General features: G+C 60.4%; 3 long non-coding RNA genes across 3 annotated transcripts; all 3 read left to right on the plus strand.

The window, feature by feature from the left end:
- The first annotated feature begins 669 nt into the window (after nt 1-669).
- Nucleotides 670-3049, plus strand: LOC140406361 (uncharacterized). The gene is made up of 3 exons (XR_011939139.1): nt 670-1169; nt 1281-1460; nt 2292-3049. It is a non-coding gene; the product is annotated as an uncharacterized lncRNA (long non-coding RNA).
- Nucleotides 3050-12556: 9507 nt separating this feature from the next.
- LOC140406362 (uncharacterized) lies at nt 12557-14936 on the plus strand. Its single transcript, XR_011939140.1, has 3 exons — nt 12557-13056; nt 13168-13347; nt 14179-14936. It is a non-coding gene; the product is annotated as an uncharacterized lncRNA (long non-coding RNA).
- A 9507-nt stretch (nt 14937-24443) lies between these two features.
- Nucleotides 24444-26261, plus strand: LOC140406363 (uncharacterized). Its single transcript, XR_011939141.1, has 3 exons — nt 24444-24943; nt 25055-25234; nt 25514-26261. It is a non-coding gene; the product is annotated as an uncharacterized lncRNA (long non-coding RNA).
- The last annotated feature ends 221 nt before the right edge of the window (nt 26262-26482 follow it).

Here is a 26482-nt window from a genome sequence, read left to right on the forward strand (position 1 = left end):
CAGTGTGTGTGGGTGTGAGGGATCTCTCAGCAAGTGCTGACTCGTCCCTCTCCTGGCTTCACATTGTCAGTGTGTGTGTGGGTGAGGGATCTCTCAGCAAGTGCTGACTCTCTCTCTGCTGGGTTCACATTGTCAGTGTGTGTGTGGGTGAGGGATCTCTCAGCAAGTGCTGACCCTCTCTCTCCTGGTGACCTCAATCCCTGTGCCAACAAAAGAGCCAACACGCCGTCACGCCTTCTCCACGACCCTCTCAACCTGGGTGCCGACTTTCAGGGATCCACGTACACCGAGGAGGACACCGGTAGATCTCTCTGCTCACCCGCACCGCCCGCAATCTTAGCTGATGAGCCCCAGTGACTCTGTCTTCCTGTTATTCCTTCCAAAATGAATCAGCTCACCCTTGAGACTCCCATTTGCCACCTCCCAGCCCAGCTCTGCAGCTTCCCTGTGTGTGACTTGTAACACGAGATTCACTCCACCGACACTCGAGTGTCGCCTGCAAATTGACTCGCCCACCCTTCTACGGGGGGGGGCATAGCCTCAAAACGAGGGGAAGTAGATTTAGGACTGAGCGAGTTTAGGAGGAACCCGCTCGCCCAAAGGGTTGTGAATCTGTGGGACTCCTGGGTGAAATGTTTTTACAATCAAGACGGATCGTCTTTTTGGGGAGGATTAAGGGTTGTGGTGTTTGGGCTGGAAAGTGGAGCCGAGTCCACAAAAGATGTCCTTGAATGGAGGGGCCAGGTGGCCTACTCCTGCTCCTGGTTCTGACCAGACCACTGATTGCGATGCCTCTTAATGCACGACTTAACTGGTTACTTCACCCCCCCCACCCCCGTTTCCCCACTCCCTCTTTCTGGGTTCCAGGTGCCGGGATTCCGAGGCGTCCTCGCTTGCCCGGGCGGGCGCCTCTGCCGCCGTGACGACGGCCGGCCGCCGCTCCCCGAGGCCCGGACGCCGAGAGCCCCCGGGACGGGCCCGGCCTCCTCCTCCTCCTCCTCCGCCGCCCCTCCTCCTCCTCCTGCGGGAGGGGGCGGCCAGGGCGGCCAGCCTGGAGGCCGGATCCAGGTGGGCATCCGTGTGCGGGAGAGCGCCGAGTGCGCGGAGATGGAGGAACGGGAGGCAGAAGGGGCGGCCGACGGCCTGGCCAACGTGACCGCGATTCACAGGTAAACCAGGCGACAGGGCGGAGGGTCGGGACCGCGACAAGGGCAGAGAGCACTGGGTGGCACATCAGGAGGAGCTGAGCGGTGAAAGATTCTGCCTGTCCCTCTCCTCAGGTGCCACATACGGAACCCACACACGTGCAGCAGCTTGGAACTGTGCCTCGAACTCTGGGAATATGCCGGGTGTTCCCAACATTCCATCCCGTCACTTCTACAGCGTCTGGAAAAGATGATCAGAGCGGGGAATGTCCAACTGAAGATTGCTGGCAAAACCTGTACGACCGTCAGCATCAGGTACAGAGTAAAGCTCCGTCCGCACTGTCCCCATCAAACACTGCCGGGGCAGGTACAGCCCGGGGTTAGATACAGAGTAAAGCTCCCTCTACACTGTCCCCATCAAACACTGCCGGGACAGGTACAGCACGGGGTTAGATACAGAGTAAAGCTCCGTCCGCACTGTCCCCATCAAACACTGCCGGGACAGGGACAGCACGGGGTTAGATACAGAGTAAAGCTCCGTCCGCACTGTCCCCATCAAACACTGCCGGGACAGGTACAGCACGGTGTTAGATACAGAGTAAAGCTCCGTCCGCACTGTCCCCATCAAACACTGCCGGGACAGGGACAGCACGGGGTTAGATACAGAGTAAAGCTCCGTCCGCACTGTCCCCATCAAACACTGCCGGGGCAGGTACAGCACGGGGTTAGATACAGAGTAAAGCTCCGTCCGCACTGTCGCCATCAAACACTCCCGGGACAGGTACAGCACGGGGTTAGATACAGAGTAAAGCTCCCTCTACACTGTCCCCATCAAACACTGCCGGGACAGGTACAGCACGGGGTTAGATACAGAGTAAAGCTCCGTCCGCACTGTCCCCATCAAACACTGCCGGGACAGGGACAGCACGGGGTTAGATACAGAGTAAAGCTCCGTCCGCACTGTCCCCATCAAACACTGCCGGGACAGGTACAGCACGGGGTTAGATACAGAGCGAGTGTGAAGGCGAGCTGAGGTTTGACCCTCTTTGGACACCTGGAACGTGTATTGAGCCACTGATGACGTTGCCTGTTTTGACCTGCTAACGTGCCTCTTCTCTGTCACCTCTCTCCCCCCCCCCCCCTCAGGTCATCGAGCGGATCGAGCCCACCGCCCGCCGCGTCGACTGCGGGGTCCGTGGTGGCGGCGGCCGTCTGCGGCTCGCTGGGGGCGGCCGTGGCCGCCTGCGGCTGGCTGGGGGTGGCCGCCTACCGCAAGCTGCGCGGGGGTCGGGGTCGGGTGCACGCAAACAGCCGGCGGGCGGCCTGAAGCGCTGCCCGACCCCCACCCCGGGAGACGGAGGGACCGTCAGTAACGACAGGAGACGAGTGGAGAGTGAAAGCGTGGCTGGAATGAGCTTGAAGATACCTGCTGGCAGCACTGGAAGCAGCGCCTGCCCCCCCCCCCCCCCCCCCACACACACACACACACACTTTTGCTTCATATGCCTCCTGCCTGGCCAAATGGCGAATGCTGCCAAGTGGACAGGAGCCTGAATTGGAGGCCATTTCCATTCCGAGTTGTACACTTTGACTTGAATTGGCAGCAGCACTTTGCGACGACTGGAAGTCAGCAGAAATGGAAGTTTCAAACTTGCCAGGTGAGGGTGCCAGGACGTGAGGCAGTCAGGACGTTGGGTTATTAAAAACTGACCGTTTTCATCGGATGCAAACTGTTTGATGAGAAATTCCAATCCGAGGATTGGAGTGAAAAGCCTGTGTGTGTGTGTGTGAACAATACAAGATGTCCAATCTGAAGTGAAACTTTGCAGTGAGCTTTGTTTTTGTGGCCCAGCCAGGAATCTTCTCTCCAAATGGAGGCAGAAATGAAGTGGTGTTTAACTGGTGATTTCTTGCTGCTTTTTGACTCATTCTTGTGGAAAGCCTCCCTAAGGCGACAGACGAATGGCCATTCCCAACATGTCAGAAATGGAGAGGGAAAGCAGCAATGTGAAAGCAAAGCCAGAAATAAGGACAGGACAGAATCTGCTGCTTGCCTGCCTGTCTGCTGAATGAAACATGAGCAGAGGCAGGCCAAGTGTTTCCCTTTGCAGACTCAGGGTTCGGTTGGAGAAACAGGGCTGATTCAGTCCCTACTGAACCAATCTCTCTCGCCCCTAGGACAGTCGGGCAATCTGCCTGTCAGCCGGCTGACCCTTGGCTGCACTCCCTCTCTGGCAACTGTATCCTTTCTATGTCAGGGAGAGGTTCCAACTGCACCCAGCACTCCAGGTGTGGCCTCACCGACACCTTGTCGAACTGCAGTGAGGCATCTGCACTTGTGAATTGAAATCCCTCTGGCAATGAAGGCCAACTTATCATTGACCTTCTTCACTGCTTGCTGCGCCCGCTTTGAGCGACTGGTGTACAAGCTCCATTGGTCCATCCACATTGCCCCCAACATATGACGGTTTAAATCCGACTCTTTCCTTCAGTCTTTGTTTGACACTTAAGTGGGACAAGTGTGCGAATCGCCTCAGTGTTGTGCTCACGTGAAATGTCCCACCATGAAGTCAGTTCAAATGGCTGACTGCTGACGGTGGATTTGTTGAACCAGATTCCCAGAGAGAAGATGGGGAGACAAACAGAATTTCTGAATTCAAGATTGAGAATCTCCATCAAACACTGTTAGCAAAAGTACATCATGGGGGTTAGGTAGAGATTCCACATCCCTCTAAACTGTCCCCATCAAAGGCTGCCAGGACAGGTCGAGCACGGGGTTAGACACAGAGTCAAGCTCCCCTCTGCACTGACCCCCATCAAACACCCCCTGGTACAACAGGTGCCAAACTATTTGAACTTGTGCTTGAGCCCGATTAGACGGAAATGTTGTCCTGTGGGCTGACAAACAGTTTGTCAGTAATATTGAGGTCAGCCTGGTACTGCACTCGACAACATTGGTGGCACTTGGCAAATGTACGGTGCGTCGCTGTCTGTGTTGTGTGAATGCTCAGCTGTGAAATATGTGTGCCGTTTAAACTTGCACCGTTTATGCCTTCTCATCATCTGTAAAGATCAGGTTTCTCTTCTTTTAAAGTCTAAAGTACACCACCTTACATTGGCCGACACTGAGAGACGTCCACAGTTGAGTCTCCTGCCAAAACATGAATACCCCTCCCTGCAATTTGATGTTTCCAGCTGCGCTGTCTCAAGTTTGGTGTCATTGTCAAACCGGGATGTGTAGCATTCTATCAAATTGTCTTAAATGGCTAATATATATGTGTGTGTGTGTGAGTGAGTTTGTGCGTGCCAATGTGTGTGTGTGCACGCATGTGTGTCAGTCACGAGGGAGGGAGAGACACGGGGAGATGGAGGGATGGATGGACCATCAATAATGACAGAACACGAGTGGAGAGTGAAAGCGGGGCTTTAATGAGCTTGAAGATACCTGCTGGCAGCATTGGAAGCAGTGCCTGCCCCCCACACACACACACTTTTGTTTCATATGCCTCCTGCCTGCTTGTTTGCCAAAGGCAGGTGAATGGTGAATTCAGACAGAAGCCTGAATTTTAGGCCCGATAAGATGGGACGCACTCCCTGTACATTTTGACTTCAACGACGGGCAGGGCCCGCTGGGGATTTGGAAAAGGGGAGTTGGGACCCACCCATGGGAAAGGGACGGAGACTCGGGGACGGAGACTCGGGGCCAAACCTGGGCAGAAAATGGGTCCCATTCAAACGGATCGATTGTTGTGGAGGGGGGAAAGAGTGAGAGAGACGGGGAGAGAGACAGACACACATGGGGGAGAGAGACAGACACACATGGGGGGGGAGAGAGAGAGAGGGACAGACACACGGGTGGGGGGGAGGGAGAGAGGGACACACGGGTGGGGGGGACAGAGAGAGCGAGACACGGAGAGAGAGAGAGAGAGAGATCCAGGGTGTGGAAGAGAGACACACGGGGGAGACAGACAGAAAGAAATAGAGGTGATGACATTTAGAAGGGGGGATTCCAGAGGTTAGAGAACCGTGCCAAGCAATTGGGGGGGGGATGCTGGAGAGGCTGGAATCGGAGGTGAGCAGAGATCTGGGAGGGTTGTAGGAGGTTACAGAGATAGGGAGGGATTTGAACAGGAGGATGAGAATTGTAGGGGACTGAAGGAGGTAAAAGAGACAGGGAGGGAGTGCAGGGGAGCGCGGGTGTTGAAATCCCACTCCTCCCTATGTTGTTGATCCAGTTGTTGTTGTAGTTGGATCCAGTTGTTGTTGTAGTCACCCCAGTTGTTGTTGTAGTTGGGCCCAGAGACCCCGCCCCTCTGCTGGGACCCTGCCCCCTGGAGAGACCCCGCCCACTCCTCTGAGACCACGCCCCTACCCCTAAGCCACGCCCATTAGTCCTAAGCCCCGCCCACTCCGGAGACCACACCCCTTCTCAGAGACCACGCCCCTAGCAAGAGACCACGCCCACTCTGGAGACCCCGCCCACTCTGGAGACCCCGCCCACTAGTCCTAAGCCCCGCCCCTCTCTATAGACCCCGCCCCCTCTCCTAGCTACGCCCCCACAACCGAGACCACGCCCCTTCTCCGGAGACCACGTCCCCAAAGAGACCCCGCCCCCTCCTCCGAGACCACGCCCCTGCCCCTAAGCCACGCCCACTCTCAGGAGACCACGCCCATTCCTCCTAGGCCACGCCCACTCTCACTAGACCACGCCCCTTCTCAAGAGACCCCGCCCCCCGAAGCGACCCCGCCCCCTGATTGGAGACCACGCCCTTATCCCTAAGCCACGCCCACGCTCAGGAGACCACGCCCACTCCTCCTAGTCCACGCCCCTGCCCCTAAACCACGCCCACTCAGGAGACCACGCCCACTACTCTGAGACCACGCCCACCTCACCTAGACCACGCCCCTGTCCCTAAGCCCCGCCCACTCCGGAGACCACACCCCTTCTCAGAGACCACACCCCTAGCAAGAGACCACGCCCACTCTGGAGACCCCACCCACTCCTCTGAGACCACGCCCATTAGTCCTAAGCCCCTCCCACTCAAGAGACCACGCCCCTAAAGAGACCCCGCCCACTCCTCAGAGACCACGCCCCCAAACGAGTCCACGCCCCTAGCAAGAGACCCCGTCCCTCAAGAGACCCCGCCCACTTGACTTAAGCCACGCCCACTCCGGAGACACCGCCCACTCTGGAGACCCCGCCCACTAGTCCTAAGCCCCGCCCACTCCCTGGAGACCACGCCCCTAAAGAGACCCCGCCCCCTCTCTGAGACCCCGCCCCTCCCAAGAGACCCCGCCCCTCATCAGAGACCACGCCCCTAGCAAGAGACCCCGCCCACTCTGGAGAATCCGCCCATTAGTCCTAAGCCCCGCCCACTCCCTGGAGACCACGCCCCTAAAGAGACCACGCCCACTCTACTGAGACCACGCCCATTAGTCCTAAGCCCCGCCCACTCCGGAGACCGCATCCCTTCTGAGAGACCACGCCCACTACACTTAAGCCCCGCCCACCCTCACGAGACCACGCCCACTCTCAGGCAACCACGCCCATTCCTCCTAGACCCCGCCCACTAGCCTTAAGCCCCGCCCACCCTCAAGAGACCACGCCCCCACGCCTAAGCCACGCCCACTCAGGCGACCACGCCCACTAGCCTTAAGCCACGCCCACTCTCAGGAGACCACGCCCCTACCACTAAGCCCCACCCCTTTCCAGAGACCACGCCCCTTCTCCGAGACCACGCCCCTACCCCTAAACCCCGCCCACCCTCAAGAGACCACGCCCACTCCTCCTAGACCACGCCCCTGCCCCTAAACTCCTCCCACTCAAGAGACCACGCCCATTAGTCCTAAGCCCCGCCCACTCCGGAGACCACACCCCTTCTCAGAGACCACGCCCTCTAGACTTAAGCCACGCCCACTCAGGCGACCACGCCCATTCCGCCTAGACCACGCCCACTAGCCTTAAGCCACGCCCGCTCTCAGGAGACCACGCCCCTACCACTAAGCCCCACCCCTTTCCAGAGACCACGCCCCTTCTCCGAGACCACGCCCCTACCCCTAAACCCCGCCCACCCTCAAGAGACCACGCCCACTCCTCCTAGACCACACCCCTGCCCCTAAACTCCTCCCACTCAAGAGACCACGCCCCTTCTCAAGAGACCCCGTCCACTACTCCGAGACTCCGCCCACTCCTCCGAGACCACACCCCTTCTCAAGAGACCCCGCCCCCCATTTGGAGACCACGCCCCTAACCCTAAACCCCGCCCACTCACGAGACCACGCCCCTAAAGAGACCACGCCCCTTCTCAGAGACCACGCCCCCATTCTTAGACCCCGCCCCCTAACGAGTCCACGCCCCTAGCAAGAGACCCCGCCCACTCTGGAGACCCCGCCCATTAGTCCTAAGACCCGCCCACGCCCCTGTCCCTAAGACACGCCCATTCTGGAGACCACGCCCCTAAAGAGACCCCGCCCACTCTCTAGAGACCACGCCCCTAAAGAGACCCCGCCCACTCTTTGGAGACCCCGCCCTTATTCCCAAGCCCCGCCCACTCTCAAGAGACCACGCCCCCACACCTAAGCCACGCCCACTCTCAGGCGACCACGCCTATTCCTCCTAGACCACGCCCACTAGCCTTAAGCCACGCCCACTCTCAGGAGACCACGCCCCTAACACAAAGCCCCACCCCTTTCCAGAGACCCCGCCCCTTCTCCGAGACCACGCCCCTGCCCCTAAACTCCTCCCACTCAAGAGACCACGCCCATTAGTCCTAAGCCCCGCCCACTCCGGAGACCACGCCCCTTCTCCGAGACCACGCCCCTAGCAAGAGACCACGCCCACTCTGGAGACCCCGCCCACTCCGAGACCACGCCCATTAGTCCTACGCCCCGCCCACTCCCTGGAAACCCCGCCCCCAAAGAGACCCCGCCCACTCCTCCGAGACCACGCCCATTTCAGGAGACCACGCCCACTTCAAAAGACCACGCCTCTATCTGTCCCGAAGCCCCGCCCCTCCCAAGAGACCACGCCCTTGCGCTTAAGCCCCGCCCACACACGAGAGACCACGCCCCTACCCCTAAGCCACGCCCACTCTGGAGACCACGCCCCTAAAGAGACTCCACCCCCTCAGAGACCACGCCCTATCCCCAAGCCACGCCCACTCAAGAGACCCCGCCCCTTCTCTGGAGACCACGCCCTCTGGAGAGACCACGCCCATTTCAATAGACCACGCCCACTTCAAGAGACCACGCCTCTATCTGTCGCGAAGCCCCGCCCACTCTCCTAGACCACGCCCCTGCCCCTAAACCCCGCCCACTCACGAGACCACGCCCCCAAATAGACTCCGCCCCCTCAGAGACCACGCCCTATCCCCAAGCCACGCCCCTAGCAAGAGACCCCGCCCCCAAATCCGAGACCACGCCCCTTCTCAAGGGACCACGCCCCCTGTTTGGAGACCACGCCCTTATCCCTAAGCCCCGCCCACCCTCCAGAGACCACGCCCCCACACCTAAGCCACGCCCACTCTCAGGCGACCACGCCCATTCCTCCTAGACCACGCCCACTAGCCTTAAGCCACGCCCACTCTCAGGAGACCACGCCCCTAACACAAAGCCCCACCCCTTTCCAGAGACCCCGCCCCTTCTCCGAGACCACTCCCCTGCCCCTAAACCCCGCCCACTCAAGAGACCACGCCCACTCCTTGGAGACCACGCCCATCCCCAGAGACCACGCCCCTCAGGAGACCCCGCCCATTAGTCCTAAGCCCCGCCCACTCCCTGGAGACCCCGCCCCCTCTTTGGAGACCACGCCCCTACCAAGACCCCGCCCCTTAGCGAGACCACGCCCCCTCTCAAGAGACCACGCCCCGTCCCTAAGCCACGCCCACTCTGGAGACCACGCCCCCAAAGAGATCCCGTCCACTCCGAGACCACGCCCATTTCAATAGACCACGCCCACTTCAAGAGACCACGCCTCTATCTGTCGCGAAGCCCCGCCCACTCACTAGAGACCACGCCCCCTCCTCCGAGACCCCGCCCACTAGCCTTAATCCACGCCCACTCTGGAGACCACGCCCCTAAAGAGACCCCGCCCCCTCTTTGGAGACCACGCCCCTACCAAGACCTCGCCCCTTAGCGAGACCACGCCCCCTCTCAAGAGACCACGCCCCTCCTCCGAAACCACGCCCTAAGCCCCGCCCACTCTCCTAGACCACGCCCCCAAATAGACCCCGCCCACTCCTCCGAGACCACGCCCCTGCCCCCAAGCCACGCCCCTAGCAAGAGACCCCGCCCACTCTGGAGACCCCGCCCATTAGTCCTAAGCCCCGCCCACTCCCTGGAGACCACGCCCCTAAAGTGACCCCGCCCCCTTCGAGACCACGCCCTGCCCCTAAGCCACGCCCACTCTCAGGAGACCACGCCCATTCCTCCTAGGCCACGCCCACTCTCACGAGCCCACGCCCCTTCTCAAGAGACCCCGCCCCCCGAAGCGACCCCGCCCCCTGATTGGAGACCACGCCCTTATCCCTAAGCCCCGCCCACCCTCAAGAGACCACGCCCCACACCTAAGCCACGCCCCTTCTCTGGAGACCACGCCCTCTGGAGAGACCACGCCCATTTCAATAGACCACGCCCACTTCAAGAGACCACGCCTCTATCTGTCGCGAAGCCCCGCCCACTCACTAGAGACCACGCCCCCTCCTCCGAGACCCCGCCCACTAGCCTTAATCCACGCCCACTCTGGAGACCACGCCCCTAAAGAGACCCCGCCCCCTCTTTGGAGACCACGCCCCTACCAAGACCTCGCCCCTTAGCGAGACCACGCCCCCTCTCAAGAGACCACGCCCCTCCTCCGAAACCACGCCCCTTTCAAGTAGTGGCCACGCCCACTCCTCCGAGACCACGCCCCTATCAAGAGACCACGCCCTAAGCCCCGCCCACTCTCTGGAGACCACGCCCCTTTGAGACCAGGCCCCGCCCACTCCTCCGAGACCACGCCCTTACCCCCAAGCCACGCCCCTAGCAAGAGACCGCGCCCCCACTCATAAGCCACGCCCACTCTCAGGAGACCACGCCCCTGCCACTAGACCCCGCCCACTCTTTGGAGACCCCGCCCCCTGGAGAGACCACGCCCATTTCAATAGACCACGCCCACTTCAAGAGACCACGCCTCTATCTGTCGCGAAGCCCCGCCCACTCACTAGAGACCACGCCCCCTCCTCCGAGACCACGCCCCTCTCAAGAGACCACGCCCCCTACTCCGAGACCACGCCCCTAAGGTTAAGCCACGCCCACACACTAGAGACCACGCCCCTTCTTCTGAGACACCGCCCCCTCTCTAGAGACCCCGCCCCACACTCCGAGACCACGCCCCCTCCTCCGAGACCACGCCCCTAAAGAGACCCCACCCCTTCTCCGAGACCGCGCCCCTACCCATAAGCCACGCCCCCAAAGAGACCCCGCCCCTTCTCCGAGACCACGCCCCTACCAGTAAGCCACGCCCACTCTGGAGACCACGTCCCGAAAGAGACTTGGCCATGCCCCTTCTCAAGAGACCCCGCCCCCTCTGCTGAGGCCACGCCCCTCTCAAGAGACCCCGCCCCTAGCCCTAAACCCCGCCCACTCTCTGCAGACCCCGCCTCCTCCGCCGGTCCCGCCCCCTCTCCAAAGACCCCGCCCACCACCCAGACACCTCCCGTCCCCTGTCAACTTGGAGTGAAACTTTTCTCCTCTGCGGGTTCGGGCAAAACTTTCCGAGAAGAGAAACCGCGGCGAAAGCTGCAGAGACGCTGCGTTTAAAACCTGCAAAGCGGCTCCGCACAGAGAGGGAGAGAGAGGGAGAGGGAGAGGGAGGGAGAGAGGGAGCCTGTCCCTGTCCCTGTCTCTCTCTGTCTCCCTGCACTCCCCTGTCTCTCTGTCTGTCCCCGGCTCTCTCACACCCACAGCAATCCGACCCGGGACAGAGCGGCGGCGGCGGCACCCACCGCCTTTCAGTCTGACCGCCGCCCCCGCACCCAGGCTGCATTCACCCTGCACAAGGCGGCACTTTTTGCTGCTACTTCCAGTTCGCACACTTTCATTCCGCAACATCCACATTGATGCTGCCCCGGCCAGAGTGCAAGGGGGTGAATCTGAACCTGCTCCCCGGGAAAGAGCGCTCTCCCCCGGCCAGAGTGCAAGGGGGTGAATCTGAACCTGCTCCCCGGGAAAGAGCGCTCTCCCCCGGCCAGAGTGCAAGGGGGTGAATCTGAACTTCCTCCCCGGGAAAGAGCGCTCTCCCCCGGCCAGAGTGCAAGGGGGTGAATCTGAACTTCCTCCCCGGGAAAGGTGCACCTTCCCTAAGGGAGTGAATCTGAACCTGCTCCCCGGGAAAGGTGCACCTTCCCTAAGGGAGTGAATCTGAACCGGCTCCCCGGGAAAGGTGCACCCTCGGAACCGGTCTGCTCCCCTTGCCGCGGGGTCCGGGAGCGATGGGCAGCGGGTTGCTGTCCGAGCCCATCCAGGAAGCTCCCAGAGGCGGCCTGCCTGTCAAATCGGCCCGGGGGGCGGATATTAAGCCCGCCCACACTCATTCAAGCCCAGGGCAGCCGCCAAGTGCGAGTGACAAGTCATAAACCAACTTTCCAATTGCCACTGGTTTATGACTTGCCCGCGCTCACAGCGCCACCACCGCTCAGTGTGTGTGTGGGTGTGAGGGATCTCTCAGCAAGTGCTGACTCGTCCCTCTCCTGGCTTCACATTGTCAGTGTGTGTGGGTGTGAGGGATCTCTCAGCAAGTGCTGACTCGTCCCTCTCCTGGCTTCACATTGTCAGTGTGTGTGTGGGTGAGGGATCTCTCAGCAAGTGCTGACTCTCTCTCTGCTGGGTTCACATTGTCAGTGTGTGTGTGGGTGAGGGATCTCTCAGCAAGTGCTGACCCTCTCTCTCCTGGTGACCTCAATCCCTGTGCCAACAAAAGAGCCAACACGCCGTCACGCCTTCTCCACGACCCTCTCAACCTGGGTGCCGACTTTCAGGGATCCACGTACACCGAGGAGGACACCGGTAGATCTCTCTGCTCACCCGCACCGCCCGCAATCTTAGCTGATGAGCCCCAGTGACTCTGTCTTCCTGTTATTCCTTCCAAAATGAATCAGCTCACCCTTGAGACTCCCATTTGCCACCTCCCAGCCCAGCTCTGCAGCTTCCCTGTGTGTGACTTGTAACACGAGATTCACTCCACCGACACTCGAGTGTCGCCTGCAAATTGACTCGCCCACCCTTCTACGGGGGGGGGCATAGCCTCAAAACGAGGGGAAGTAGATTTAGGACTGAGCGAGTTTAGGAGGAACCCGCTCGCCCAAAGGGTTGTGAATCTGTGGGACTCCTGGGTGAAATGTTTTTACAATCAAGACGGATCGTCTTTTTGGGGAGGATTAAGGGTTGTGGTGTTTGGGCTGGAAAGTGGAGCCGAGTCCACAAAAGATGTCCTTGAATGGAGGGGCCAGGTGGCCTACTCCTGCTCCTGGTTCTGACCAGACCACTGATTGCGATGCCTCTTAATGCACGACTTAACTGGTTACTTCACCCCCCCCACCCCCGTTTCCCCACTCCCTCTTTCTGGGTTCCAGGTGCCGGGATTCCGAGGCGTCCTCGCTTGCCCGGGCGGGCGCCTCTGCCGCCGTGACGACGGCCGGCCGCCGCTCCCCGAGGCCCGGACGCCGAGAGCCCCCGGGACGGGCCCGGCCTCCTCCTCCTCCTCCTCCGCCGCCCCTCCTCCTCCTCCTGCGGGAGGGGGCGGCCAGGGCGGCCAGCCTGGAGGCCGGATCCAGGTGGGCATCCGTGTGCGGGAGAGCGCCGAGTGCGCGGAGATGGAGGAACGGGAGGCAGAAGGGGCGGCCGACGGCCTGGCCAACGTGACCGCGATTCACAGGTAAACCAGGCGACAGGGCGGAGGGTCGGGACCGCGACAAGGGCAGAGAGCACTGGGTGGCACATCAGGAGGAGCTGAGCGGTGAAAGATTCTGCCTGTCCCTCTCCTCAGGTGCCACATACGGAACCCACACACGTGCAGCAGCTTGGAACTGTGCCTCGAACTCTGGGAATATGCCGGGTGTTCCCAACATTCCATCCCGTCACTTCTACAGCGTCTGGAAAAGATGATCAGAGCGGGGAATGTCCAACTGAAGATTGCTGGCAAAACCTGTACGACCGTCAGCATCAGGTACAGAGTAAAGCTCCGTCCGCACTGTCCCCATCAAACACTGCCGGGGCAGGTACAGCCCGGGGTTAGATACAGAGTAAAGCTCCCTCTACACTGTCCCCATCAAACACTGCCGGGACAGGTACAGCACGGGGTTAGATACAGAGTAAAGCTCCGTCCGCACTGTCCCCATCAAACACTGCCGGGACAGGGACAGCACGGGGTTAGATACAGAGTAAAGCTCCGTCCGCACTGTCCCCATCAAACACTGCCGGGACAGGTACAGCACGGTGTTAGATACAGAGTAAAGCTCCGTCCGCACTGTCCCCATCAAACACTGCCGGGACAGGGACAGCACGGGGTTAGATACAGAGTAAAGCTCCGTCCGCACTGTCCCCATCAAACACTGCCGGGGCAGGTACAGCACGGGGTTAGATACAGAGTAAAGCTCCGTCCGCACTGTCGCCATCAAACACTCCCGGGACAGGTACAGCACGGGGTTAGATACAGAGTAAAGCTCCCTCTACACTGTCCCCATCAAACACTGCCGGGACAGGTACAGCACGGGGTTAGATACAGAGTAAAGCTCCGTCCGCACTGTCCCCATCAAACACTGCCGGGACAGGGACAGCACGGGGTTAGATACAGAGTAAAGCTCCGTCCGCACTGTCCCCATCAAACACTGCCGGGACAGGTACAGCACGGGGTTAGATACAGAGCGAGTGTGAAGGCGAGCTGAGGTTTGACCCTCTTTGGACACCTGGAACGTGTATTGAGCCACTGATGACGTTGCCTGTTTTGACCTGCTAACGTGCCTCTTCTCTGTCACCTCTCTCCCCCCCCCCCCCTCAGGTCATCGAGCGGATCGAGCCCACCGCCCGCCGCGTCGACTGCGGGGTCCGTGGTGGCGGCGGCCGTCTGCGGCTCGCTGGGGGCGGCCGTGGCCGCCTGCGGCTGGCTGGGGGTGGCCGCCTACCGCAAGCTGCGCGGGGGTCGGGGTCGGGTGCACGCAAACAGCCGGCGGGCGGCCTGAAGCGCTGCCCGACCCCCACCCCGGGAGACGGAGGGACCGTCAGTAACGACAGGAGACGAGTGGAGAGTGAAAGCGTGGCTGGAATGAGCTTGAAGATACCTGCTGGCAGCACTGGAAGCAGCGCCTGCCCCCCCCCCCCCCCCCCCACACACACACACACACACTTTTGCTTCATATGCCTCCTGCCTGGCCAAATGGCGAATGCTGCCAAGTGGACAGGAGCCTGAATTGGAGGCCATTTCCATTCCGAGTTGTACACTTTGACTTGAATTGGCAGCAGCACTTTGCGACGACTGGAAGTCAGCAGAAATGGAAGTTTCAAACTTGCCAGGTGAGGGTGCCAGGACGTGAGGCAGTCAGGACGTTGGGTTATTAAAAACTGACCGTTTTCATCGGATGCAAACTGTTTGATGAGAAATTCCAATCCGAGGATTGGAGTGAAAAGCCTGTGTGTGTGTGTGTGAACAATACAAGATGTCCAATCTGAAGTGAAACTTTGCAGTGAGCTTTGTTTTTGTGGCCCAGCCAGGAATCTTCTCTCCAAATGGAGGCAGAAATGAAGTGGTGTTTAACTGGTGATTTCTTGCTGCTTTTTGACTCATTCTTGTGGAAAGCCTCCCTAAGGCGACAGACGAATGGCCATTCCCAACATGTCAGAAATGGAGAGGGAAAGCAGCAATGTGAAAGCAAAGCCAGAAATAAGGACAGGACAGAATCTGCTGCTTGCCTGCCTGTCTGCTGAATGAAACATGAGCAGAGGCAGGCCAAGTGTTTCCCTTTGCAGACTCAGGGTTCGGTTGGAGAAACAGGGCTGATTCAGTCCCTACTGAACCAATCTCTCTCGCCCCTAGGACAGTCGGGCAATCTGCCTGTCAGCCGGCTGACCCTTGGCTGCACTCCCTCTCTGGCAACTGTATCCTTTCTATGTCAGGGAGAGGTTCCAACTGCACCCAGCACTCCAGGTGTGGCCTCACCGACACCTTGTCGAACTGCAGTGAGGCATCTGCACTTGTGAATTGAAATCCCTCTGGCAATGAAGGCCAACTTATCATTGACCTTCTTCACTGCTTGCTGCGCCCGCTTTGAGCGACTGGTGTACAAGCTCCATTGGTCCATCCACATTGCCCCCAACATATGACGGTTTAAATCCGACTCTTTCCTTCAGTCTTTGTTTGACACTTAAGTGGGACAAGTGTGCGAATCGCCTCAGTGTTGTGCTCACGTGAAATGTCCCACCATGAAGTCAGTTCAAATGGCTGACTGCTGACGGTGGATTTGTTGAACCAGATTCCCAGAGAGAAGATGGGGAGACAAACAGAATTTCTGAATTCAAGATTGAGAATCTCCATCAAACACTGTTAGCAAAAGTACATCATGGGGGTTAGGTAGAGATTCCACATCCCTCTAAACTGTCCCCATCAAAGGCTGCCAGGACAGGTCGAGCACGGGGTTAGACACAGAGTCAAGCTCCCCTCTGCACTGACCCCCATCAAACACCCCCTGGTACAACAGGTGCCAAACTATTTGAACTTGTGCTTGAGCCCGATTAGACGGAAATGTTGTCCTGTGGGCTGACAAACAGTTTGTCAGTAATATTGAGGTCAGCCTGGTACTGCACTCGACAACATTGGTGGCACTTGGCAAATGTACGGTGCGTCGCTGTCTGTGTTGTGTGAATGCTCAGCTGTGAAATATGTGTGCCGTTTAAACTTGCACCGTTTATGCCTTCTCATCATCTGTAAAGATCAGGTTTCTCTTCTTTTAAAGTCTAAAGTACACCACCTTACATTGGCCGACACTGAGAGACGTCCACAGTTGAGTCTCCTGCCAAAACATGAATACCCCTCCCTGCAATTTGATGTTTCCAGCTGCGCTGTCTCAAGTTTGGTGTCATTGTCAAACCGGGATGTGTAGCATTCTATCAAATTGTCTTAAATGGCTAATATATATGTGTGTGTGTGTGAGTGAGTTTGTGCGTGCCAATGTGTGTGTGTGCACGCATGTGTGTCAGTCACGAGGGAGGGAGAGACACGGGGAGATGGAGGGATGGATGGACCATCAATAATGACAGAACACGAGTGGAGAGTGAAAGCGGGGCTTTAATGAGCTTGAAGATACCTGCTGGCAGCATTGGAAGCAGTGCCTGCCCCCCACACACACACACTTTTGTTTCATATGCCTCCTGCCTGCTTGTTTGCCAAAGGCAGGTGAATGGTGAATTCAGACAGAAGCCTGAATTTTAGGCCCGATAAGATGGGACGCACTCCCTGTACATTTTGACTTCAACGACGGGCAGGGCCCGCTGGGGATTTGGAAAAGGGGAGTTGGGACCCACCCATGGGAAAGGGACGGAGACTCGGGGACGGAGACTCGGGGCCAAACCTGGGCAGAAAATGGGTCCCATTCAAACGGATCGATTGTTGTGGAGGGGGGAAAGAGTGAGAGAGACGGGGAGAGAGACAGACACACATGGGGGAGAGAGACAGACACACATGGGGGGGGAGAGAGAGAGAGGGACAGACACACGGGTGGGGGGGAGGGAGAGAGGGACACACGGGTGGGGGGGACAGAGAGAGCGAGACACGGAGAGAGAGAGAGAGAGAGATCCAGGGTGTGGAAGAGAGACACACGGGGGAGACAGACAGAAAGAAATAGAGGTGATGACATTTAGAAGGGGGGATTCCAGAGGTTAGAGAACCGTGCCAAGCAATTGGGGGGGGGATGCTGGAGAGGCTGGAATCGGAGGTGAGCAGAGATCTGGGAGGGTTGTAGGAGGTTACAGAGATAGGGAGGGATTTGAACAGGAGGATGAGAATTGTAGGGGACTGAAGGAGGTAAAAGAGACAGGGAGGGAGTGCAGGGGAGCGCGGGTGTTGAAATCCCACTCCTCCCTATGTTGTTGATCCAGTTGTTGTTGTAGTTGGATCCAGTTGTTGTTGTAGTCACCCCAGTTGTTGTTGTAGTTGGGCCCAGAGACCCCGCCCCTCTGCTGGGACCCTGCCCCCTGGAGAGACCCCGCCCACTCCTCTGAGACCACGCCCCTACCCCTAAGCCACGCCCATTAGTCCTAAGCCCCGCCCACTCCGGAGACCACACCCCTTCTCAGAGACCACGCCCCTAGCAAGAGACCACGCCCACTCTGGAGACCCCGCCCACTCTGGAGACCCCGCCCACTAGTCCTAAGCCCCGCCCCTCTCTATAGACCCCGCCCCCTCTCCTAGCTACGCCCCCACAACCGAGACCACGCCCCTTCTCCGGAGACCACGTCCCCAAAGAGACCCCGCCCCCTCCTCCGAGACCACGCCCCTGCCCCTAAGCCACGCCCACTCTCAGGAGACCACGCCCATTCCTCCTAGGCCACGCCCACTCTCACTAGACCACGCCCCTTCTCAAGAGACCCCGCCCCCCGAAGCGACCCCGCCCCCTGATTGGAGACCACGCCCTTATCCCTAAGCCACGCCCACGCTCAGGAGACCACGCCCACTCCTCCTAGTCCACGCCCCTGCCCCTAAACCACGCCCACTCAGGAGACCACGCCCACTACTCTGAGACCACGCCCACCTCACCTAGACCACGCCCCTGTCCCTAAGCCCCGCCCACTCCGGAGACCACACCCCTTCTCAGAGACCACACCCCTAGCAAGAGACCACGCCCACTCTGGAGACCCCACCCACTCCTCTGAGACCACGCCCATTAGTCCTAAGCCCCTCCCACTCAAGAGACCACGCCCCTAAAGAGACCCCGCCCACTCCTCAGAGACCACGCCCCCAAACGAGTCCACGCCCCTAGCAAGAGACCCCGTCCCTCAAGAGACCCCGCCCACTTGACTTAAGCCACGCCCACTCCGGAGACACCGCCCACTCTGGAGACCCCGCCCACTAGTCCTAAGCCCCGCCCACTCCCTGGAGACCACGCCCCTAAAGAGACCCCGCCCCCTCTCTGAGACCCCGCCCCTCCCAAGAGACCCCGCCCCTCATCAGAGACCACGCCCCTAGCAAGAGACCCCGCCCACTCTGGAGAATCCGCCCATTAGTCCTAAGCCCCGCCCACTCCCTGGAGACCACGCCCCTAAAGAGACCACGCCCACTCTACTGAGACCACGCCCATTAGTCCTAAGCCCCGCCCACTCCGGAGACCGCATCCCTTCTGAGAGACCACGCCCACTACACTTAAGCCCCGCCCACCCTCACGAGACCACGCCCACTCTCAGGCAACCACGCCCATTCCTCCTAGACCCCGCCCACTAGCCTTAAGCCCCGCCCACCCTCAAGAGACCACGCCCCCACGCCTAAGCCACGCCCACTCAGGCGACCACGCCCACTAGCCTTAAGCCACGCCCACTCTCAGGAGACCACGCCCCTACCACTAAGCCCCACCCCTTTCCAGAGACCACGCCCCTTCTCCGAGACCACGCCCCTACCCCTAAACCCCGCCCACCCTCAAGAGACCACGCCCACTCCTCCTAGACCACGCCCCTGCCCCTAAACTCCTCCCACTCAAGAGACCACGCCCATTAGTCCTAAGCCCCGCCCACTCCGGAGACCACACCCCTTCTCAGAGACCACGCCCTCTAGACTTAAGCCACGCCCACTCAGGCGACCACGCCCATTCCGCCTAGACCACGCCCACTAGCCTTAAGCCACGCCCGCTCTCAGGAGACCACGCCCCTACCACTAAGCCCCACCCCTTTCCAGAGACCACGCCCCTTCTCCGAGACCACGCCCCTACCCCTAAACCCCGCCCACCCTCAAGAGACCACGCCCACTCCTCCTAGACCACACCCCTGCCCCTAAACTCCTCCCACTCAAGAGACCACGCCCCTTCTCAAGAGACCCCGTCCACTACTCCGAGACTCCGCCCACTCCTCCGAGACCACACCCCTTCTCAAGAGACCCCGCCCCCCATTTGGAGACCACGCCCCTAACCCTAAACCCCGCCCACTCACGAGACCACGCCCCTAAAGAGACCACGCCCCTTCTCAGAGACCACGCCCCCATTCTTAGACCCCGCCCCCTAACGAGTCCACGCCCCTAGCAAGAGACCCCGCCCACTCTGGAGACCCCGCCCATTAGTCCTAAGACCCGCCCACGCCCCTGTCCCTAAGACACGCCCATTCTGGAGACCACGCCCCTAAAGAGACCCCGCCCACTCTCTAGAGACCACGCCCCTAAAGAGACCCCGCCCACTCTTTGGAGACCCCGCCCTTATTCCCAAGCCCCGCCCACTCTCAAGAGACCACGCCCCCACACCTAAGCCACGCCCACTCTCAGGCGACCACGCCTATTCCTCCTAGACCACGCCCACTAGCCTTAAGCCACGCCCACTCTCAGGAGACCACGCCCCTAACACAAAGCCCCACCCCTTTCCAGAGACCCCGCCCCTTCTCCGAGACCACGCCCCTGCCCCTAAACTCCTCCCACTCAAGAGACCACGCCCATTAGTCCTAAGCCCCGCCCACTCCGGAGACCACGCCCCTTCTCCGAGACCACGCCCCTAGCAAGAGACCACGCCCACTCTGGAGACCCCGCCCACTCCGAGACCACGCCCATTAGTCCTACGCCCCGCCCACTCCCTGGAAACCCCGCCCCCAAAGAGACCCCGCCCACTCCTCCGAGACCACGCCCATTTCAGGAGACCACGCCCACTTCAAAAGACCACGCCTCTATCTGTCCCGAAGCCCCGCCCCTCCCAAGAGACCACGCCCTTGCGCTTAAGCCCCGCCCACACACGAGAGACCACGCCCCTACCCCTAAGCCACGCCCACTCTGGAGACCACGCCCCTAAAGAGACTCCACCCCCTCAGAGACCACGCCCTATCCCCAAGCCACGCCCACTCAAGAGACCCCGCCCCTTCTCTGGAGACCACGCCCTCTGGAGAGACCACGCCCATTTCAATAGACCACGCCCACTTCAAGAGACCACGCCTCTATCTGTCGCGAAGCCCCGCCCACTCTCCTAGACCACGCCCCTGCCCCTAAACCCCGCCCACTCACGAGACCACGCCCCCAAATAGACTCCGCCCCCTCAGAGACCACGCCCTATCCCCAAGCCACGCCCCTAGCAAGAGACCCCGCCCCCAAATCCGAGACCACGCCCCTTCTCAAGGGACCACGCCCCCTGTTTGGAGACCACGCCCTTATCCCTAAGCCCCGCCCACCCTCCAGAGACCACGCCCCCACACCTAAGCCACGCCCACTCTCAGGCGACCACGCCCATTCCTCCTAGACCACGCCCACTAGCCTTAAGCCACGCCCACTCTCAGGAGACCACGCCCCTAACACAAAGCCCCACCCCTTTCCAGAGACCCCGCCCCTTCTCCGAGACCACTCCCCTGCCCCTAAACCCCGCCCACTCAAGAGACCACGCCCACTCCTTGGAGACCACGCCCATCCCCAGAGACCACGCCCCTCAGGAGACCCCGCCCATTAGTCCTAAGCCCCGCCCACTCCCTGGAGACCCCGCCCCCTCTTTGGAGACCACGCCCCTACCAAGACCCCGCCCCTTAGCGAGACCACGCCCCCTCTCAAGAGACCACGCCCCGTCCCTAAGCCACGCCCACTCTGGAGACCACGCCCCCAAAGAGATCCCGTCCACTCCGAGACCACGCCCATTTCAATAGACCACGCCCACTTCAAGAGACCACGCCTCTATCTGTCGCGAAGCCCCGCCCACTCACTAGAGACCACGCCCCCTCCTCCGAGACCCCGCCCACTAGCCTTAATCCACGCCCACTCTGGAGACCACGCCCCTAAAGAGACCCCGCCCCCTCTTTGGAGACCACGCCCCTACCAAGACCTCGCCCCTTAGCGAGACCACGCCCCCTCTCAAGAGACCACGCCCCTCCTCCGAAACCACGCCCTAAGCCCCGCCCACTCTCCTAGACCACGCCCCCAAATAGACCCCGCCCACTCCTCCGAGACCACGCCCCTGCCCCCAAGCCACGCCCCTAGCAAGAGACCCCGCCCACTCTGGAGACCCCGCCCATTAGTCCTAAGCCCCGCCCACTCCCTGGAGACCACGCCCCTAAAGTGACCCCGCCCCCTTCGAGACCACGCCCTGCCCCTAAGCCACGCCCACTCTCAGGAGACCACGCCCATTCCTCCTAGGCCACGCCCACTCTCACGAGCCCACGCCCCTTCTCAAGAGACCCCGCCCCCCGAAGCGACCCCGCCCCCTGATTGGAGACCACGCCCTTATCCCTAAGCCCCGCCCACCCTCAAGAGACCACGCCCCACACCTAAGCCACGCCCCTTCTCTGGAGACCACGCCCTCTGGAGAGACCACGCCCATTTCAATAGACCACGCCCACTTCAAGAGACCACGCCTCTATCTGTCGCGAAGCCCCGCCCACTCACTAGAGACCACGCCCCCTCCTCCGAGACCCCGCCCACTAGCCTTAATCCACGCCCACTCTGGAGACCACGCCCCTAAAGAGACCCCGCCCCCTCTTTGGAGACCACGCCCCTACCAAGACCTCGCCCCTTAGCGAGACCACGCCCCCTCTCAAGAGACCACGCCCCTCCTCCGAAACCACGCCCCTTTCAAGTAGTGGCCACGCCCACTCCTCCGAGACCACGCCCCTATCAAGAGACCACGCCCTAAGCCCCGCCCACTCTCTGGAGACCACGCCCCTTTGAGACCAGGCCCCGCCCACTCCTCCGAGACCACGCCCTTACCCCCAAGCCACGCCCCTAGCAAGAGACCGCGCCCCCACTCATAAGCCACGCCCACTCTCAGGAGACCACGCCCCTGCCACTAGACCCCGCCCACTCTTTGGAGACCCCGCCCCCTGGAGAGACCACGCCCATTTCAATAGACCACGCCCACTTCAAGAGACCACGCCTCTATCTGTCGCGAAGCCCCGCCCACTCACTAGAGACCACGCCCCCTCCTCCGAGACCACGCCCCTCTCAAGAGACCACGCCCCCTACTCCGAGACCACGCCCCTAAGGTTAAGCCACGCCCACACACTAGAGACCACGCCCCTTCTTCTGAGACACCGCCCCCTCTCTAGAGACCCCGCCCCACACTCCGAGACCACGCCCCCTCCTCCGAGACCACGCCCCTAAAGAGACCCCACCCCTTCTCCGAGACCGCGCCCCTACCCATAAGCCACGCCCCCAAAGAGACCCCGCCCCTTCTCCGAGACCACGCCCCTACCAGTAAGCCACGCCCACTCTGGAGACCACGTCCCGAAAGAGACTTGGCCATGCCCCTTCTCAAGAGACCCCGCCCCCTCTGCTGAGGCCACGCCCCTCTCAAGAGACCCCGCCCCTAGCCCTAAACCCCGCCCACTCTCTGCAGACCCCGCCTCCTCCGCCGGTCCCGCCCCCTCTCCAAAGACCCCGCCCACCACCCAGACACCTCCCGTCCCCTGTCAACTTGGAGTGAAACTTTTCTCCTCTGCGGGTTCGGGCAAAACTTTCCGAGAAGAGAAACCGCGGCGAAAGCTGCAGAGACGCTGCGTTTAAAACCTGCAAAGCGGCTCCGCACAGAGAGGGAGAGAGAGGGAGAGGGAGAGGGAGGGAGAGAGGGAGCCTGTCCCTGTCCCTGTCTCTCTCTGTCTCCCTGCACTCCCCTGTCTCTCTGTCTGTCCCCGGCTCTCTCACACCCACAGCAATCCGACCCGGGACAGAGCGGCGGCGGCGGCACCCACCGCCTTTCAGTCTGACCGCCGCCCCCGCACCCAGGCTGCATTCACCCTGCACAAGGCGGCACTTTTTGCTGCTACTTCCAGTTCGCACACTTTCATTCCGCAACATCCACATTGATGCTGCCCCGGCCAGAGTGCAAGGGGGTGAATCTGAACCTGCTCCCCGGGAAAGAGCGCTCTCCCCCGGCCAGAGTGCAAGGGGGTGAATCTGAACCTGCTCCCCGGGAAAGAGCGCTCTCCCCCGGCCAGAGTGCAAGGGGGTGAATCTGAACTTCCTCCCCGGGAAAGAGCGCTCTCCCCCGGCCAGAGTGCAAGGGGGTGAATCTGAACTTCCTCCCCGGGAAAGGTGCACCTTCCCTAAGGGAGTGAATCTGAACCTGCTCCCCGGGAAAGGTGCACCTTCCCTAAGGGAGTGAATCTGAACCGGCTCCCCGGGAAAGGTGCACCCTCGGAACCGGTCTGCTCCCCTTGCCGCGGGGTCCGGGAGCGATGGGCAGCGGGTTGCTGTCCGAGCCCATCCAGGAAGCTCCCAGAGGCGGCCTGCCTGTCAAATCGGCCCGGGGGGCGGATATTAAGCCCGCCCACACTCATTCAAGCCCAGGGCAGCCGCCAAGTGCGAGTGACAAGTCATAAACCAACTTTCCAATTGCCACTGGTTTATGACTTGCCCGCGCTCACAGCGCCACCACCGCTCAGTGTGTGTGTGGGTGTGAGGGATCTCTCAGCAAGTGCTGACTCGTCCCTCTCCTGGCTTCACATTGTCAGTGTGTGTGGGTGTGAGGGATCTCTCAGCAAGTGCTGACTCGTCCCTCTCCTGGCTTCACATTGTCAGTGTGTGTGTGGGTGAGGGATCTCTCAGCAAGTGCTGACTCTCTCTCTGCTGGGTTCACATTGTCAGTGTGTGTGTGGGTGAGGGATCTCTCAGCAAGTGCTGACCCTCTCTCTCCTGGTGACCTCAATCCCTGTGCCAACAAAAGAGCCAACACGCCGTCACGCCTTCTCCACGACCCTCTCAACCTGGGTGCCGACTTTCAGGGATCCACGTACACCGAGGAGGACACCGGTAGATCTCTCTGCTCACCCGCACCGCCCGCAATCTTAGCTGATGAGCCCCAGTGACTCTGTCTTCCTGTTATTCCTTCCAAAATGAATCAGCTCACCCTTGAGACTCCCATTTGCCACCTCCCAGCCCAGCTCTGCAGCTTCCCTGTGTGTGACTTGTAACACGAGATTCACTCCACCGACACTCGAGTGTCGCCTGCAAATTGACTCGCCCACCCTTCTACGGGGGGGGGCATAGCCTCAAAACGAGGGGAAGTAGATTTAGGACTGAGCGAGTTTAGGAGGAACCCGCTCGCCCAAAGGGTTGTGAATCTGTGGGACTCCTGGGTGAAATGTTTTTACAATCAAGACGGATCGTCTTTTTGGGGAGGATTAAGGGTTGTGGTGTTTGGGCTGGAAAGTGGAGCCGAGTCCACAAAAGATGTCCTTGAATGGAGGGGCCAGGTGGCCTACTCCTGCTCCTGGTTCTGACCAGACCACTGATTGCGATGCCTCTTAATGCACGACTTAACTGGTTACTTCACCCCCCCCACCCCCGTTTCCCCACTCCCTCTTTCTGGGTTCCAGGTGCCGGGATTCCGAGGCGTCCTCGCTTGCCCGGGCGGGCGCCTCTGCCGCCGTGACGACGGCCGGCCGCCGCTCCCCGAGGCCCGGACGCCGAGAGCCCCCGGGACGGGCCCGGCCTCCTCCTCCTCCTCCTCCGCCGCCCCTCCTCCTCCTCCTGCGGGAGGGGGCGGCCAGGGCGGCCAGCCTGGAGGCCGGATCCAGGTGGGCATCCGTGTGCGGGAGAGCGCCGAGTGCGCGGAGATGGAGGAACGGGAGGCAGAAGGGGCGGCCGACGGCCTGGCCAACGTGACCGCGATTCACAGGTAAACCAGGCGACAGGGCGGAGGGTCGGGACCGCGACAAGGGCAGAGAGCACTGGGTGGCACATCAGGAGGAGCTGAGCGGTGAAAGATTCTGCCTGTCCCTCTCCTCAGGTGCCACATACGGAACCCACACACGTGCAGCAGCTTGGAACTGTGCCTCGAACTCTGGGAATATGCCGGGTGTTCCCAACATTCCATCCCGTCACTTCTACAGCGTCTGGAAAAGATGATCAGAGCGGGGAATGTCCAACTGAAGATTGCTGGCAAAACCTGTACGACCGTCAGCATCAGGTACAGAGTAAAGCTCCGTCCGCACTGTCCCCATCAAACACTGCCGGGGCAGGTACAGCCCGGGGTTAGATACAGAGTAAAGCTCCGTCCGCACTGTCCCCATCAAACACTCCCGGGACAGGTACAGCACGGGGTCAGACACAGAGCGAGTGTGAAGGCGAGCTGAGGTTTGACCCTCTTTGGACACCTGGAACGTGTATTGAGCCACTGATGACGTTGCCTGTTTTGACCTGCTAACGTGCCTCTTCTCTGTCACCTCTCCCCCCCCCCCCCCCTCAGGTCATCGAGCGGATCGAGCCCACCGCCCGCCGCGTCGACTGCGGGGTCCGTGGTGGCGGCGGCCGTCTGCGGCTCGCTGGGGGCGGCCGTGGCCGCCTGCGGCTGGCTGGGGGTGGCCGCCTACCGCAAGCTGCGCGGGGGTCGGGGTCGGGTGCACGCAAACAGCCGGCGGGCGGCCTGAAGCGCTGCCCGACCCCCACCCCGGGAGACGGAGGGACCGTCAGTAACGACAGGAGACGAGTGGAGAGTGAAAGCGTGGCTGGAATGAGCTTGAAGATACCTGCTGGCAGCACTGGAAGCAGCGCCTGCCCCCCCCCCCCACACACACACACACTTTTGCTTCATCTGCCTGCCTGTCTGCCCAAATGGCGAATGCTGCCAAGTGGGCAGGAGCCTGAATTGGAGGCCATTTCCATTCCGAGTTGTACACTTTGACTTGAATTGGCAGCAGCACTTTGCGACGACTGGAAGTCAGCAGAAATGGAAGTTTCAAACTTGCCAGGTGAGGGTGCCAGGACGTGAGGCAGTCAGGACGCTGGGTTATTAAAAACTGACCGTTTTCATCGCATGCCAACTGTTTGATGAGAAATTCCAATCCGAGGATTGGAGTGAAAAGCCTGTGTGTGTGTGTGTGAACAATACAAGATGTCCAATCTGAAGTGAAACTTTGCAGTGAGCTTTGTTTTTGTGGCCCAGCCAGGAATCTTCTCTCCAAATGGAGGCAGAAATGAAGTGGTGTTTAACTGGTGATTTCTTGCTGCTTTTTGACTCATTCTTGTGGAAAGCCTCCCTAAGGCGACAGACGAATGGCCATTCCCAACATGTCAGAAATGGAGAGGGAAAGCAGCAATGTGAAAGCAAAGCCAGAAATAAGGACAGGACAGAATCTGCTGCTTGCCTGCCTGTCTGCTGAATGAAACATGAGCAGAGGCAGGCCAAGTGTTTCCCTTTGCAGACTCAGGGTTCGGT

The sequence above is a fragment of the Scyliorhinus torazame genome, unplaced genomic scaffold (assembly GCF_047496885.1).
Source record: "Scyliorhinus torazame isolate Kashiwa2021f unplaced genomic scaffold, sScyTor2.1 scaffold_504, whole genome shotgun sequence".
Lineage (NCBI taxonomy): Eukaryota > Metazoa > Chordata > Chondrichthyes > Carcharhiniformes > Scyliorhinidae > Scyliorhinus > Scyliorhinus torazame.